Source organism: Triticum aestivum, chromosome 7A (genome assembly GCF_018294505.1).
Source record: "Triticum aestivum cultivar Chinese Spring chromosome 7A, IWGSC CS RefSeq v2.1, whole genome shotgun sequence".
Taxonomy (NCBI): Eukaryota; Viridiplantae; Streptophyta; class Magnoliopsida; order Poales; family Poaceae; genus Triticum; species Triticum aestivum.
The window spans coordinates 505275884-505290966 of record NC_057812.1 but is presented as its reverse complement, the minus strand read 5'-3'; the positions used below and the strand labels follow the sequence as shown (position 1 = coordinate 505290966).

Genomic DNA, 15083 nt, shown 5'->3' with positions numbered 1-15083 from the left:
AGATATGCTCAGGGCTTGTGTGATCTCCTTCGGCATGAAGTGGGAGGATTGTCTTCCTTATGCTGAATTCTCCTACAACAACAGTTTTCAAGCAAGTTCGGGCAAGGCCCCATTTGAAATTCTGTATGGCAGGAAGTGTCGTACCCCTCTCAACTGGTCTGAAACCGGTGAACGTCAGCTTCTCGGAAATGACTTAATCACAGAGGCAGAGGAAATGTGCAAAGTCATTCGAGATAACCTCAAAGCAGCCCAATCCCGCCAGAAGAGCTACTATGATAGTAAGCACCGTGATTTGGCTTTCGAGATCGGAGATCATGTTTACCTCCGCGTCTCTCCTATGAAAGGTACTCGTCGCTTCGGTATCAAAGGGAAGCTTGCCCCTAGATACGTGGGACCTTTCAAGATTGTCAGCAAGAGAGGCGATCTCGCCTATCAACTCGAGCTTCCTTCAAACTTTGCAAATGTTCATGATGTGTTCCATGTCTCTCAGCTTCCGAAAGTGCTTCAAGACTCCTGACCGCACCGTCAACTTCGAGGACATTGAGCTCCAAGAAGATCTCTCTTATCGTGAGCACCCCAGTTGCTATTCTTGAGGAGACTGAACGCAAGACTCGCAACAAGTCAATCAAATTCCTCAAAGCCAAGTGGTTACACCATTCCAACCGTGAAGCTACCTGGGAACGCGAGGATCACCTCCGTTCTGAGTACCCGGCGTTCTTTCAGTCCTAGATCTCGGGACGAGATCCTTTCGTAGTGGTGGAGTGTTGTAACACCCCGGATATGACTTTCCCAATATGTATTCCAACTCTTGCCATTTCCGGCGTTAAGTTATTTTATTTTCTCGGGTTCGGGTCTTTGTCTCCGTGTGTTGTTATCGTTGTCATGCATCTCATATCATGTCATCATGTGCATTGCATTTGCATACGTGTTCATCTCATGCATCCGATCATTTTCCCCGTTGTCCGTTTTGCATTCCGGCGCTCCGTTCTCCTCTGGTGGTCAACTCTACCTTTCTTTCGTGTGTGGGGATTAAACATTTCCGGATTGGACCGAGACTTGCCAAGCGGCCTTGGTTTACTACCGGTAGACCGCATGTCAAGTTTCGTACCATTTGGACTTCGTTTGATGCTCCAACGGTTAACCGAGGGACCGAAAAGGCCTCATGTGTGCTGCAGCCCAACACCCCTCCAAGTTGGTCCAAAACCCACCAAAACCCTCTCCATCATCTAGAGCGTTCGATCACGATCGCGTGGCCGAAAACCACTCCTCATTTGGACTCTCCTAGCTCCCTCTATGCCTATTTAAAGACACCCCCGAAAAATCTCCTTCTCCTTCCCCCGAAACCCTAAAAATTGCCTCGCGCCGCGCCGGACATGTCCGTATCCGGCCGGACACTTCGCGCCACCGCCCCGGTCCACTAGCTGCACGCCACGTGTCGCCTCGCTGCCGCCACCCGCCGCGGCCCGGAGAGCCCGCGTCCGGCCCCCGGGCCCGTTGCCCTCCGCGCCGCCCGCGCCTGCCCTTCCTGCCCGAGCCGGCAGGCTCCTTCGACGCTGGATCGCCGCGCCGCCGCGCCAGCCTCCCGTCCGGTGAGCTCCGCCACCGGAGCTGCACCGCCGCCCTCGCGGAGCTCCGCCACCGGAGCCGCACCGCCGCCACCGCGCCTCCCCAGCCTCGTCGCCGGCCGCGCCCACACCGGCCCCCGCCTCCCCGTCGTGCTCCGGCGAGCTTCCTCCCCGCCGGCGAATAGTACTCCGGCGAGCCGCATCGGGAACCGTGCAGATCTCAGATCTAGATCCAAACTCGGGTTGACTTTCTCCCGAAACCCTAGTTCATGTTGCCCTGTTCATCGTGCTATAACTTTGCATCCGTAGCTCCGTTTTGGACTTATAGCATATCAAATTGTTCGTCTCAGAGAGTACATCATTTCATTCCATTGCATCATTTCCATTTGAGTTCATCTTGATGCCCGAAATGCTGTTAGAAGAGTGCTACTTGAGATAATTATCAGATCTGCTGCTCCAATTAGATATTTGTCATTTTTGCCATGTTTATTGTGTGCATGATATGCCCATAAGCTCTACATGTGTTTTGTTAAGGGTTTTGCCATCTTTCCAGAGGTGCAACCCATGTATTTTTGTGATGTGTGTGGTGACTAGCACAAGCTTGTAAAGTGAGGCACTTGGTAATGCTGATTTCAGGGACTTAGCAATTCCACTAAGTCCTTGATCTGTTTTTCTCATGATGCCATATGTTCATATTGTTTCCTAGTGATCCGGGCCTCTTTTGAGGATGATCAGTAAGGATGTTTTGTTAATATTGTAGTGCTCTATCCATCCATGTCTTTGTTTGTAATTATGGAGCAACCTAGATTGAGTCAATCGAGCTCTACTTTTGCTACTTCGTGAATCTGGGCAGATTGTCTACTTGTTAGCAATTTTGCCGGGGATGTGGAAGTTGATCCGTGCATGCTATGCTATTGTTCTTGACATGTCTAGCTTGAATTTTGTGTATTCTTGATTAGTGTATGCTTAGCTTGTCATGTCTTGCTCCGTGGTGAGTGCATCGAGCTCGTAAACATGCCTACTTGATATCTGTTTCAGCATGCTCTAGTTTTCACTAAGTCTGTGATCTAATTATGTTTTTGCCATATTCACATGCTTGCAATTGTATTTTCTGATCCCTTTTGGCTCAAGGTCACTAAGGGACTTTTGTTAAGCTCTTTGAGTAGCTCCGTGCCATGCTTTACTTTTCCATTTTCAGGTCCTGTAGCTTGTAGTTTTGTTGCTCCGAAGAGTGCTATCTGATCTGAAATTCCAGACAAGTGTTAATTTCACTAAGTCTGAGATCTGTTTATCATATGCATTTTTGCCATGCTTGTTTGAACCTGTTAATGGATGAATTGGCCATAGCTCAGTGCTAGACTTTTGTTAAGCATCTTGAATGCACCCCGGCCATGTATTTTGTTGTCATGTTTGTGTGCTGTAGCATGTTCATCTCATTGCATTTAGATGGTTACTTGCTGTAAATCGCAGATCGGTGTCATATTTGAATCGCTTGCCATTTCCAAACCGTAGCTCCGATTCCGACGTTCTTTATATCATTTTCAAGCGATTTCATCTCATCTTTCCAGTGGAATACTTAGATTTCGATGTTGAGGCCAGATTCATGCATTCCTTGTCAAATCTTGCATATGCATCCCGCATCGCATCCCGCATAGCATACCATCCTTGCATCATATTGTTTGAGCTTTGCACGTGGTTGATTGTGTTCCGTTTGCTTGTTTGTCTTGTTTGGGTAGAGCCGGGAGACGAGTTCGCTAACGAGGAGCCCGTTGAGTTTGCTTTCGAGGATCCAGTCAACTCTGATAACTTTGCAGGCAAGATGATCATACCCTCGAAATCACTACTATCTTTGCTTTGCTAGATGCTCGCTCTTTTGATATGCCAATGCTACGATGCCTACCACTTGCTTTCAAGACTCCCAATTGCCATGTCAAACCTCTAACCCACCATGTCCTAGCAAACCGTTAATTGGCTATGTTACCGCTCTGCTCAGCCCCTCTTATAGCGTTACTAGTTGCAGGTGAAGATTGGAGGCCATTCCTTGTTGGAACATTATTTACTTGTTGGGATATCATTATATTATCTTGTTATCTTAATGCATCTATATACTTGGTAAAGGGTGGAAGGCTCGGCCTCTCGCCTAGTGTTTTGTTCCAGTCTTGCCGCCTTAGTTTCCGTCATATCGGTGTTATGTTCCCGGATTTTGCGTTCCTTACGCGGTTGGGTTATAATGGGAACCCCTTGATAGTTCACCTTGATTAAAGCTTTTCCAGCAATGCCCAACCTTGGTTTTATCATTTGCCACCTAGCCTCTTTTCCCTTGGGTTTCCGGAGCCCGAGGGTCATCTTATTTTAAACCCCCCCCGGGCCAGTGCTCCTCTGAGTGTTGGTCCACCTGTCAGCTGCCGGTGGCCACCAGGGGCAACTCTGGGCTGGCCTACCCGTACCTAAGACAATCTGAGTGTGCCCTGAGAAAGCGATATGTGCAGCTCCTATCGGGATTTGTCGGCACATTCGGGCGGTGTTGCTGGTCTTGTTTTAACCTGTCGAAGTGTCTTGAAGAACCGAGATACCGAGTCTGATCGGAACGTCTCGGGAGGAGGTCTATTCCTTCGTTGACCATGAGAGCTTGTCATGGGCTAAGTTGGGACTCCCCTGCAGGGATTTGAACTTTCGAAAGCCGTGCCCGCGGTTATAGGCAGATGGGAATTTGTTAATGTCCAGTTATAGATAACTTGAACCTTAACTTAATTAAAATGAATCAACGGTGTGAGTTACCGTGATGGCCCCTTCTCGGCGGAGTCCGAGAAGTGAACACGGTGTTGGAGTAATGCTTGCCGCAAGAGTGCCCTCTAGTTATGCGTTCGCGCTTTGCCTTCTCTTCTCGCTTTCTTTTGCGAACAGGATAGCCACCATTCATGCTAGTCGCTTGCTGCAACTCCACATATTTACCTTGCTTTCCTTGTAAGCTTAAATAGTCTTGATCGTGAGGGTGCGAGATTGCTGAGTCCCTGTGGCTCACAGATTACTATTAAACCAGATGCAGGGCCTGACGATTCCGCTCCAGGTGACGCGCTTGAGCTCAAGTGGGAGTTCGACGAGGACTCTCAACGATACTATGTTTCCTTTCCTGATGATCAGTAGTGGTGCCCAGTTGGGGGTGATCGGGACCGTGTCGCATGTTGGGTTGTTCTTTTATTTTGGCGCCGTAGTTGGGCCATGAGCATTTGGATGATGTAATGTTATTTATGTACTTGATTGACGTGGCGAGTGTAAGCCAACTATGTTATCTCCCCTTTTATTATCTATATTACATGGGATGTTGTGAAGATTGCCTAACTTGCGACATATGCCTTCAATGCGATTATGCCTCTAAGTCGTGCCTCGACACGTGGGAGATATAGTCGCATCAAGGGTGTTACACGCCCCTCCTAGGGCCGGCCTCCTCCCCCTTGATCCTTTATATACGAGGGCAGGGGCACCCCATAGACACAGAAGTTGATCCACGTGATCGTTTTCTTAACCGTGTGCGGTGCCCCCTTCCACCATAATCCTTGATAATATTGTAGCGGTGCTTAGGCGAAGCCCTGCGATGGTAGAACATCAAGATCGTCACCACGCCGTCGTGCTGACGAACTCTTCCCCGACACTTTGCTGGATCGGAGTCCAGGGATCGCCATCGAGCTGAACGTGTGCTAGAACTCGGAGGTGTCGTAGTTTCGGTGCTTGATCGGTCGGGCCGTGAAGACATACGACTACATCAACCGCGTTGTGCTAAACGCTTCCGCTATCGGTCTACAAGGGTACGTAGATCACACTCTCCCCTCTCGTTGCTATGCATCACCATGATCTTGCGTGTGCGTAGGAAATTTTTGAAATTACTACGCTCCCCAACATGAATTTTGCAGGAAAGCCAAGCTTCTGGATATAAGAGCATAATGAAAGTAGAAAACATTTACAATTTCTGAACCTTTCACCTCTGATATGTATGAAAGGAAATAAAGCTAGGCAATACCTTTCTAGCTGCGAGTTTACATTGTTGTTCACTTTTTGCTCCAGTGCAAACCTGATAACACAGCAACGGTATACTTTGCATCAGTATGTAATTAGGAGGATAAGACCACTAAGACAATAACTCTCTGGTATAACTATCAAATTCACTTTCCTGTAAAATGTTAACAAAGGCCACTGAATCAGAACATTTTTGCAGGTTTCCATTAAGGTGAATGGAATCAACTGATACCCAAGGAATTTTAATTGAAGTATAGTATCAATCCAATCTCGACAAATCTTTGCTTAACTTTTCAATGGCTGAATAGAGGGACTTTCTACTGATTAAAAAGATTTAATTCTGACATGTAGATAATAAGAAAAATATGTAGTGAACCCCAAACACTTAGTGTCCATGGGGGTTTTGCATTGAATTTCAACACTCAGCTGACTACAACATGAATATCTACTCATATGCGCGTACAGTATCAGCTCCAACATCATTAGATAATCAAACTACAAAAGAACATATTCTGCATCAGATGTACAAGAACTTGGCCTTACCATTTTTCCTGAAGCAGATATCAATGTGGTAGTTTTTGGTTCTCTTATCCGCATGATAACTGTAGCAAACCGTTCTTCAAAATAGAATGTCAGCAAAGCAAAGCATAATATATATGCTTCTGAACAGATTTGCATGCATCAGAACAACAAAAGACAGAGCAAATGTCTAGATTTCACATATGTGCATTTCACATTGACAAGCCCATCTATTTTATGCCTAAAAAGAAGGCCAGGTGATCAATTTAAAAACGGCATTATCAGTTATGCCTACATTGTTCCATTTTCCTCACCTCAGACTGACAGTGAATAGGCACATGATGATCTTGCTTTAGTTACTACATGCATGTGGTTGTCGTTTACACCTGAACTTGATTGCCTAAAACCCAATAGGAAGTTCTGATTTATTGTCTTCTACTCCCCCCGTCACAAAATAAGTGTCTCAACTTTGTACTAACTTTAGTACAAAGTTGTACTAAGCTTGAGACACTTATTTTGGGATAGCGGGAGTATTATTTTAGTCGTTGTTTAGGTGAACTCGGCTTGCATTCTTGTTTACATTAATCTTGAGTTAAAGCCTTCTATTACAGGAGCATTGTATTTTGCTGGAGATTAATGCCCATATAGTCAAATGCCATGCCAGCTTTCAGGGTGTGATTTAAATTGAATCTAAAACAACCTTATCAGGGTTCCTATAGTACTCTGTTTGTTTTTAGAGGAAGTGATCTCAGAGGAGTGAAAAATGCATGTAGCAATGTTTCAGAACAAGGGTATGCATTGTCCAATGCTTAACTGGTTTCATTCACTAATATAGAAAAACGGTTGCATCTGTTCTCTCCCGACATATCTGGACAGAATCAATACTTACCCAAACATCTGATACCCAACCCCTCCATCAAACTAAAAACAATCCCCCACCCCCAAATGCCTTCGTTAAAAAGGAAATAGACAACATGCTATCCGCACCCCGCAATCACAGAAACAAAAAATCGCTACACCAGAGAGGCCTACGCACTCGCGTGTCTCCCTCCTCTCTCGCTCGCTCAACTCGATCCCCACACCACCGCCTCTGCCACCCACGTCTCTTGTCTCTCTCAAGACCCAGCACCGCTCCCCTCTCTCCGGCAATCGCCAACGCGCCCTCTTCACCCACGAGCATTCCTACCGATGCGACTACGACAGCAGCCACGCTGCCCCACCATGCAACACTTGCATTGGACAGGGCCGGCCTTGGGATCAATCAAAGTAAATTCTGTAGCCTCATACTTGGAGGAAACGGGTGAATATTCTGCAGGTGCTGTCGCAAGGGACAACAGAGGGCATCTTGTTATTTCTATCAGTCAGAATACGTCACCTAGCCGTAGTGTTGAGGAGGCCGAAGCAAAAGCAACCCTTATTTGGTTGCACGCACTCTCGAGGATCTACAGGAGCCCCGTGATTTTGGAACTTGACTGCCAAATTCGGATTAAGGAACTGATGACAGGGAAGCAGTCCCTCTCCCCCTGCTATGGACTACTAGGAGACATCAAGCAAGCACACACAAACTTCTCGGATCATAGTTGTTGGGGAACGTAGCAGAAATTCAAAATTTTCTTACGTATCACCAAGATCTATCTATGGAGAAACCAGCAACGAGGGGAAGGATAGTGCATATACATACCCTTGTAGATCGCTAAGCGGAAGCGTTCAAGTGAACGAGGTTGATGGAGTCGTACTCGTCTTGATCCAAATCACCGATGACCAAGTGCCGAACGCACGGCACCTCCGCGTTCAACACACGTACAGCCCGGTGACGTCTCCCATGCCTTGATCCAGCAAGGAGAGAGGGAGAGGTTGAGGAAGACTCCATCCAGCAGCAGTACAATGGCGTGGTGGTGGTGGAGGAGCGTGGCAATCCTGCAGGGCTTCGCCAAGCACCACGAGAGAGGAGAAGGACTTGGGAGAGGGGGAGGGCTGCACCAGAACATTGGTATGGCTGCCCTCCCACCCCCCACATATATATAGGGGCAAGGGAGAGGGGGGAGGCGCAGCCTTGGCCCTTCCTCCAAGGAAGGGTGCGGCTAGGAGGAGTCCCTCCTCCCCAAGGCACCTCGAAGGTGCCTTCCCCCTTTAGGACTCTTCCTTTCCTTATCCCTTGGCGCATGGGCCTCTTGGGGCTGGTTCCCTTGGCCCATATAGGCCAAGGCGCACCCCCTTACAGCCCATGTGCCCCCCGGGGCAGGTGGCCCCACCCGGTGGACCCCCGGGACCCTTCCGGTGGTCCCGGTACAATACCGGTGACCCCGAAACTTGTCCGGTGACCAAAACAAGACTTCCATATATAAATCTTTACCTCCGGACCATTCCGGAACTCCTCGTGACGTCTGGGATCTCATCCGAGACTCCGAACAACATTCGGTAACCACATACAAACTTCCTTTATAACCCTAGCGTCATCGAACCTTAAGTGTGTAGACCCTACGGGTTCGGGAGACATGCAGACATGACCGAGACGTTCTCCGGTCAATAACCAACAGCGGGATCTGGATACCCATGTTGGCTCCCACATGTTCCACGATGATCTCATCGGATGAACCACGATGTCAAGGACTTAATCAATCCCGTATACAATTCCCTTTGTCTATCGGTACGATACTTGCCCGAGATTCGATCGTCGGTATCCCGATACCTTGTTCAATCTCGTTACCGGCAAGTCTCTTTACTCGTTCCGTAACACATCATCCCGTGATCAACTCCTTGGTCACATTGTGCACATTATGATGATGTCCTATCGAGTGGGCCCAGAGATACCTCTCCGTCACACGGAGTGACAAATCCCAGTCTCGATTCGTGCCAACCCAACAGACACTTTCAGAGATACCCGTAGTGTACCTTTATAGCCACCCAGTTACGTTGTGACGTTTGGCACACCCAAAGCACTCCTACGGTATCCGGGAGTTGCACAATCTCATGGTCTAAGGAAATGATACTTGACATTAGAAAAGCTTTAGCATACGAACTACACGATCTAGTGCTATGCTTAGGATTGGGTCTTGTCCATCACATCATTCTCCTAATGATGTGATCCCGTTATCAACGACATCCAATGTCCATGGTCAGGAAACCGTAACCATCTATTGATCAACGAGCTAGTCAACTAGAGGCTTACTAGGGACATGGTGTTGTCTATGTATCCACACATGTATCTGAGTTTCCTATCAATACAATTCTAGCATGGATAATAAACGATTATCATGAACAAGGAAATATAATAATAATCAATTTATTATTGCCTCTAGGGCATATTTCCAACAGTCTCCCACTTGCACTAGAGTCAATAATCCAGTTCACATCGATATGTGATTAACACTCAAGGTCACATCCCCATGTGACTAACACCCAAAGAGTTTACTAGAGTCAATAATCTAGTTCACATTTACCATGTGATTAACACTCGATGAGTTCTGGGTTTGATCATGTTATGCTTGTGAGAGAGGTTATAGTCAACGGGTCTGAACCTTTCAGATCCGTGTGTGCTTTACAAATCTCTATGTCATCTCCTAGATGCAGCTACCACGTTCTATTTGGAGCTATTCCAAATAACTGTTCTACTATACGAATCTAGTTTACTACTCAGAATAATCTGGATTAGTGTCAAAGTTTGCATCGGCGTAACCCTTTACGACGAACTCTTTTACCACCTCCATAATCGAGAAAATTCCTTAGTCCACTAGTTACTAAGGATAACTTTGACCGTTGTCCTGTGATCCATTCTTGGATCACTCTTGTACCCCTTGACTGACTCATGGCAAGGCACACTTCAGGTGCGGTACACAGCATAGCATACTGTAGAGCCTACGTCTTAAGCATAGGGGACGACCTTCGTCCTTTCTCTCTATTCTGCCATGGTCGAGCTTTAAGTCTTAACTTCATACCTTACAACTCAGGCAAGAACTCCTTCTTTGACTGATCCATCTTGAACACCTTCAAGATCATGTCAAGGTATGTGCTCATTTGAAAGTTCCATTAAGCGTTTTGATCTATCCTTATAGATCTTGATGCTCAATGCTCAAGCAGCTTAATCCAGGCTTTCCATTGAAAACACTTTCCAAATAACCCTATATGCTTTCCAGAAATTCTACGTCATTTCTGAATGTCAACAACATATACTCATCAGAAATTCTATAGTGCTCCCACTCACTTCTTTGGAAATACAAGTTTCTCATAAACTTTGTATACACCAAAATCTTTGATCATCATCAAAGCATACATTCCAACTCCGAGATGCTTACTCCAGTCCTTAGAAGGATTGCTGGAGCTTTGCATACTTATTAGCATCTTTCAGGATTGACAAAACCTTCCGGTTGTATCACATACAACCTTTCCTCAAGAAAATCGTCGAGGAAACAATGTTTTGACATCCTATCTGCAAGATTTCATAAATAATGCAGTAATCGCTAATATAATTCCAACAGACTCTTAGCATCGCTACGAGTGAGAAAGTCTCACCGTAGTCAACTCCTTGAACTTGTCGGAAAACATCTTAACGACAAGTCGAGCTTTCTTAATGGTGATACTTACCATCATTGTCCGTCTTCCTTTTAAAATCCATATGTACCTAACAGCCTTACGACCATCAAGTAGTTCTTCCAAAGTCTACACTTTGTTTTCATATATGGATCCTCTCTCGGATTATATGGCCTCGAGCCATTTATCGGAATCCGGGCCCACCATCGCTTCTCCATGGCTCGTAGGTTCATTGTTGTCTAGCAACATGACTTCCAAGACAGGATTACGTACCACTCTGAAGTAGTACGCATCCTTGTCATCCTACGAGGTTTGGGAGTGACTTGATCCGAAGTCTCATGATCAATATCATAAGCTTCCACTTCAATTGGTGTAGGTGCCACAGGAACAACTCTTTGTGCCCTGCTATACACTAGTTGAAGTAACGGTTCAATAACCTCATCAAGTCTCCACCATCCTCCCACTCAATTCCTTCGAGAGAAACTTTTCCTCGAGAAAGGACCCGATTCTAGAAACAATCCCTTATTGCTTTCGAATCTGAGACAGGAGGTATACCCAACTGTTTTGGGTGTCCTATGAAGATGCATTTATCCGCTTTGGGTTCGAGCTTATCAGCCTGAAACTTTTTCACATAAGCGTCGCAGCCCCACACTTTTAAGAAATGACAGCTTAGGTTTCTCTAAACCATAGTTCATACGGTGTCATCTCATCGGAATTACGTGGTGCCCTATTTAAAGTGAATGTGGTTGTCTCTAATGCCTAACCCATGAACTATCGTGGTAATTCGATAAGAGACATCATGGTATGCATCATATCCAATAGGGTGCAGTTATGATGTACGGACACACCATCACACTATGGTGTTCCAGGCTGTATTAGTTGTGAAACGATTTCCACAATGTCTTAATTCTGTGCCAAACTCGTAATTCAGATATTCATCTCTATGATCATATCATAGATATTTTATCCTCTTGTCACGACGATCTTTCAACTTCACCCTGAAATTACTTGAACCTTTCAATAATTCAGACTCGTGATTCATCAAGTAAATATACTCAACATCTACTCAAATCATCTGTGAAGAACATAACGATATCCACTATACGCCTCAGCACTCATTGGACTGCACACATCAAAATGTATTTCTTCCAACAAGTTGCTTTCTAGTTCCATTTTACTGAAAACGAGGCTTTCAGTCATCTTGCCCATGTGGTATGATTTGCATGTCTCAAGTGATTCAAAAACAAGTGAGTCCAAACGGTCCATCTGCATGGAGTTTCTTCATGCGTATATACCAATAGACATGGTTCACATGTCTCAAACTTTTCAAAAACGAGCGAGCCCAAAGATCCATCAACATGGAGCTTCTTCATGCGTTTTATACCGATATGACTTACGTGGCAGTGCCACAAGTAGGTGGTACTATCATTACTATCTTTTGGCATGAACATGTGTATCACTACGATCGAGATTCAATAAACCATTCATTTTAGGTGTAAGACCATTGAAGGTATTATTCAAATAAACAGAGTAACTATTATTCTCTTTAAATGAATAACCGTATTGCGATAGTCATAATCCAATCATGTCTATGCTCAACGCGAACACCAAATAACAATTATTTAGGTTTAACACCAATCTCGATGGTAGAGGGAGCGTGCGATGCTTGATCATATCAACATTGGAAACACTTCCAACACATATCGTCAGCTCACCTTTAGCTAGTCTCCGTTCATTCCGTAGCTTTTATTTCGAGTTACTAACACTTAGCAACCGAACCGGTATCCAATACCCTGGTGCTACTAGGAGTACTAGTAAAGTACACATCAACACAATGTATATCCAATATACTTCTATCGACCTTGCCAGCCTTCTAATCTACCAAGTATCTAGGGTAATTCTGCTCCAGTGGCTGTTCCCCTTATTACAGAAGCACTTAGTCTCGGGTTTGGGTTCAACCTTGGGTTTCTTCACTAGAGCAGCAGCTGAATTGCCGTTTCATGAAGTATCCCTTCTTGCCCTTGCCCTTCTTGAAACTAGTGGTTTCACCAACCATCAACAATTGATGCTCCTTCTTGATTTCTACTTTTGTGGTGTCAAACATCGCGAATAACTCAAGGATCATCATATATGTCCCTGATACATTATAGTTCATCACGAAGCTCTAGCAGCTTGGTGGTAATGACTTCGGAGAAACATCATTATCTCATCTGGAAGATTAACTCCCACTCGATTCAAATGATTGTTGTACTCAGACAATCTGAGCACAAGCTCAACAATTGAGCTTTTCTCCTTAGTTTGTAGGCTAAGAAAATCGTCGGAGGTCTTATACCTCTTGACGTGGGCACGGGCCTGAAATCCCAATTTCAGCCCTCGAAACATCTCATATGTTTCGCGACGTTTCAAAACGTCTTCGGTGCCTCAACTCTAAACCGTTTAACTGAACTATCACGTAGTTATCAAAACGTGTATGTCAGATGTTCGCAACATCCACAGACGACGTTCGAGGTTCAGCACACTGAGCGGTGCATTAAGGACATAAGCCTTCTAAGAAGCAATGAGGACAATCCTCAGTTTACGGACCTAGTCCGCATAATTGCTACTATCAACTTTCAACTAATTTTTCTCTAGGAACATATCTAAACAGTAGAACTAAAGCGCGAGCTGCGACATAATTTGCAAAATCCTTTTTGACTATGTTCAGGATAATTAAGTTCATTTTATGAACTCCCACTCAGATAGACATCCCTCTAGTCATCTAAGTGATTACATGATCCGAGTCAACTAGGACGTGTCCGATCATCACGTGAGACGGACTAGTCAACGTTGGTGAACATCTTCATGTTGATCGTATCTTCTATACGACTCATGCTCGACCTTTCGGTCTTCTGTGTTCCGAGGCCATGTCTGTACACATGCTAGGCTCGTCAAGTCAACCTAAGTGTTTGCATGTGTAAATCTGTCTTACACCCGTTGTATGTGAACGTTGGAATCAAACACCCGATCATCACGTGGTGCTTTGAAACAACGAACTGTCGCAACGGTGCACAGTTAGGGGGAACACCTTCTTGAAATTTTAATGAGGGATCATCTTATTTACTACCGTTGTTCTAAGCAAACAAGATGCATAAACATGATAAACATCACATGCAATCAAATAGTGACATGATATGGCCAATATCATATTGCTCCTTTTGATCTCCATCTTCGGGGCTCCATGATCATCATCGTCACCGGCATGACACCATGATCTCCATCATCATGATCTCCATCATCGTGTCTTCTTGAAGTTGTCTCGTCAACTATTACTTCTACTACTACAGCTAACGGTTAGCAATAAAGTAAAGTAATTACATGACGTTTATGTTGACACGCAGGTCATAAATAAATTAAGACAACTCCTATGGCTCCTGCCGGTTGTCATACTCATCGACATGCAAGTCGTGATTCCTATTACAAGAACATGATCATCTCATACATCACATATATCATCCATCACATCCTTTGGCCATATCACATCACATAGCATACCCTGCAAAAACAAGTTAGACGTCCTCTAATTGTTGTTTGCATGTTTTACGTGGCTGCTATGGGTTTCTAGCAAGAACGTTTCTTATCTACGCAAAACCACAACGTGATATGCCAATTGCTATTTACCCTTCATAAGGACCCTTTTCATCGAATCCGACCCGACTAAAGCGGGAGAGACAGACACCCGCCAGCCACCTTATGCAACTAGTGCATGTTTGTCGGTGGAACCGGTCTCACGTAAGCATACGTGTAAGGTTGGTCCGGGCCGCTTCATCCCACAATACCGTCGAATCAAGATAAGACTAGTAATGGCAAGCATATTGAACAAAATCAACGCCCACAACTTCTTTGTGTTCTACTCGTGCATAGAATCTACGCATAGACCTAGCTCATGATGCCACTGTTGGGGAACGTTGCAGAAATTCAAAATTTTCTTACGTATCACCAAGATCTATCTATGGAGAAACCAGCAACGAGGGGAAGGAGAGTGCATCTACATACCCTTGTAGATCGCTAAGCGGAAGCGTTCAAGTGAACGGGGTTGATGGAGTCGTACTCGTCGTGATCCAAATCACCGATGACCAAGTGCCGAACGCACGGCACCTCCGCGTTCAACACACGTACAGCCCGGTGACGTCTCCCATGCCTTGATCCAGCAAGGAGAGAGGGAGAGGTTGAGGAAGACTCCATCCAGCAGCAGCACAACGGCGTGGTGGTGGAGGAGGAGCGTGGCAATCCTGCAGGGCTTCGCCAAGCACCACGGGAGAGGAGAAGGACTTGGGAGAGGGGGAGGGCTGCACCAGAACATTGGTATGGATGCCCTCCCACCCCCCACATATATATAGGGGCAAGGGAGAGGGGGGGAGGCGCAGCCTTGGCCCTTCCTCCAAGGAAGGGTGCGGCTAGGAGGAGTCCCTCCTCCCCAAGGCA

The 15083-nt window shown here is 45.7% G+C and overlaps 1 long non-coding RNA gene across 1 annotated transcript in view; it reads right to left on the bottom strand.

The window, feature by feature from the left end:
- Window positions 1-15083, bottom strand: part of LOC123147851 (uncharacterized) — a 31786-nt gene that overhangs the window by 14582 nt on the left and 2121 nt on the right. The window contains exons 2-3 of the long non-coding RNA XR_006473483.1: window positions 6120-6178; window positions 5581-5631 (exon numbers count right to left, since the gene is read on the bottom strand). This is a non-coding gene — a long non-coding RNA (uncharacterized lncRNA). The remainder of the gene's footprint in view (window positions 1-5580; window positions 5632-6119; window positions 6179-15083) is intronic.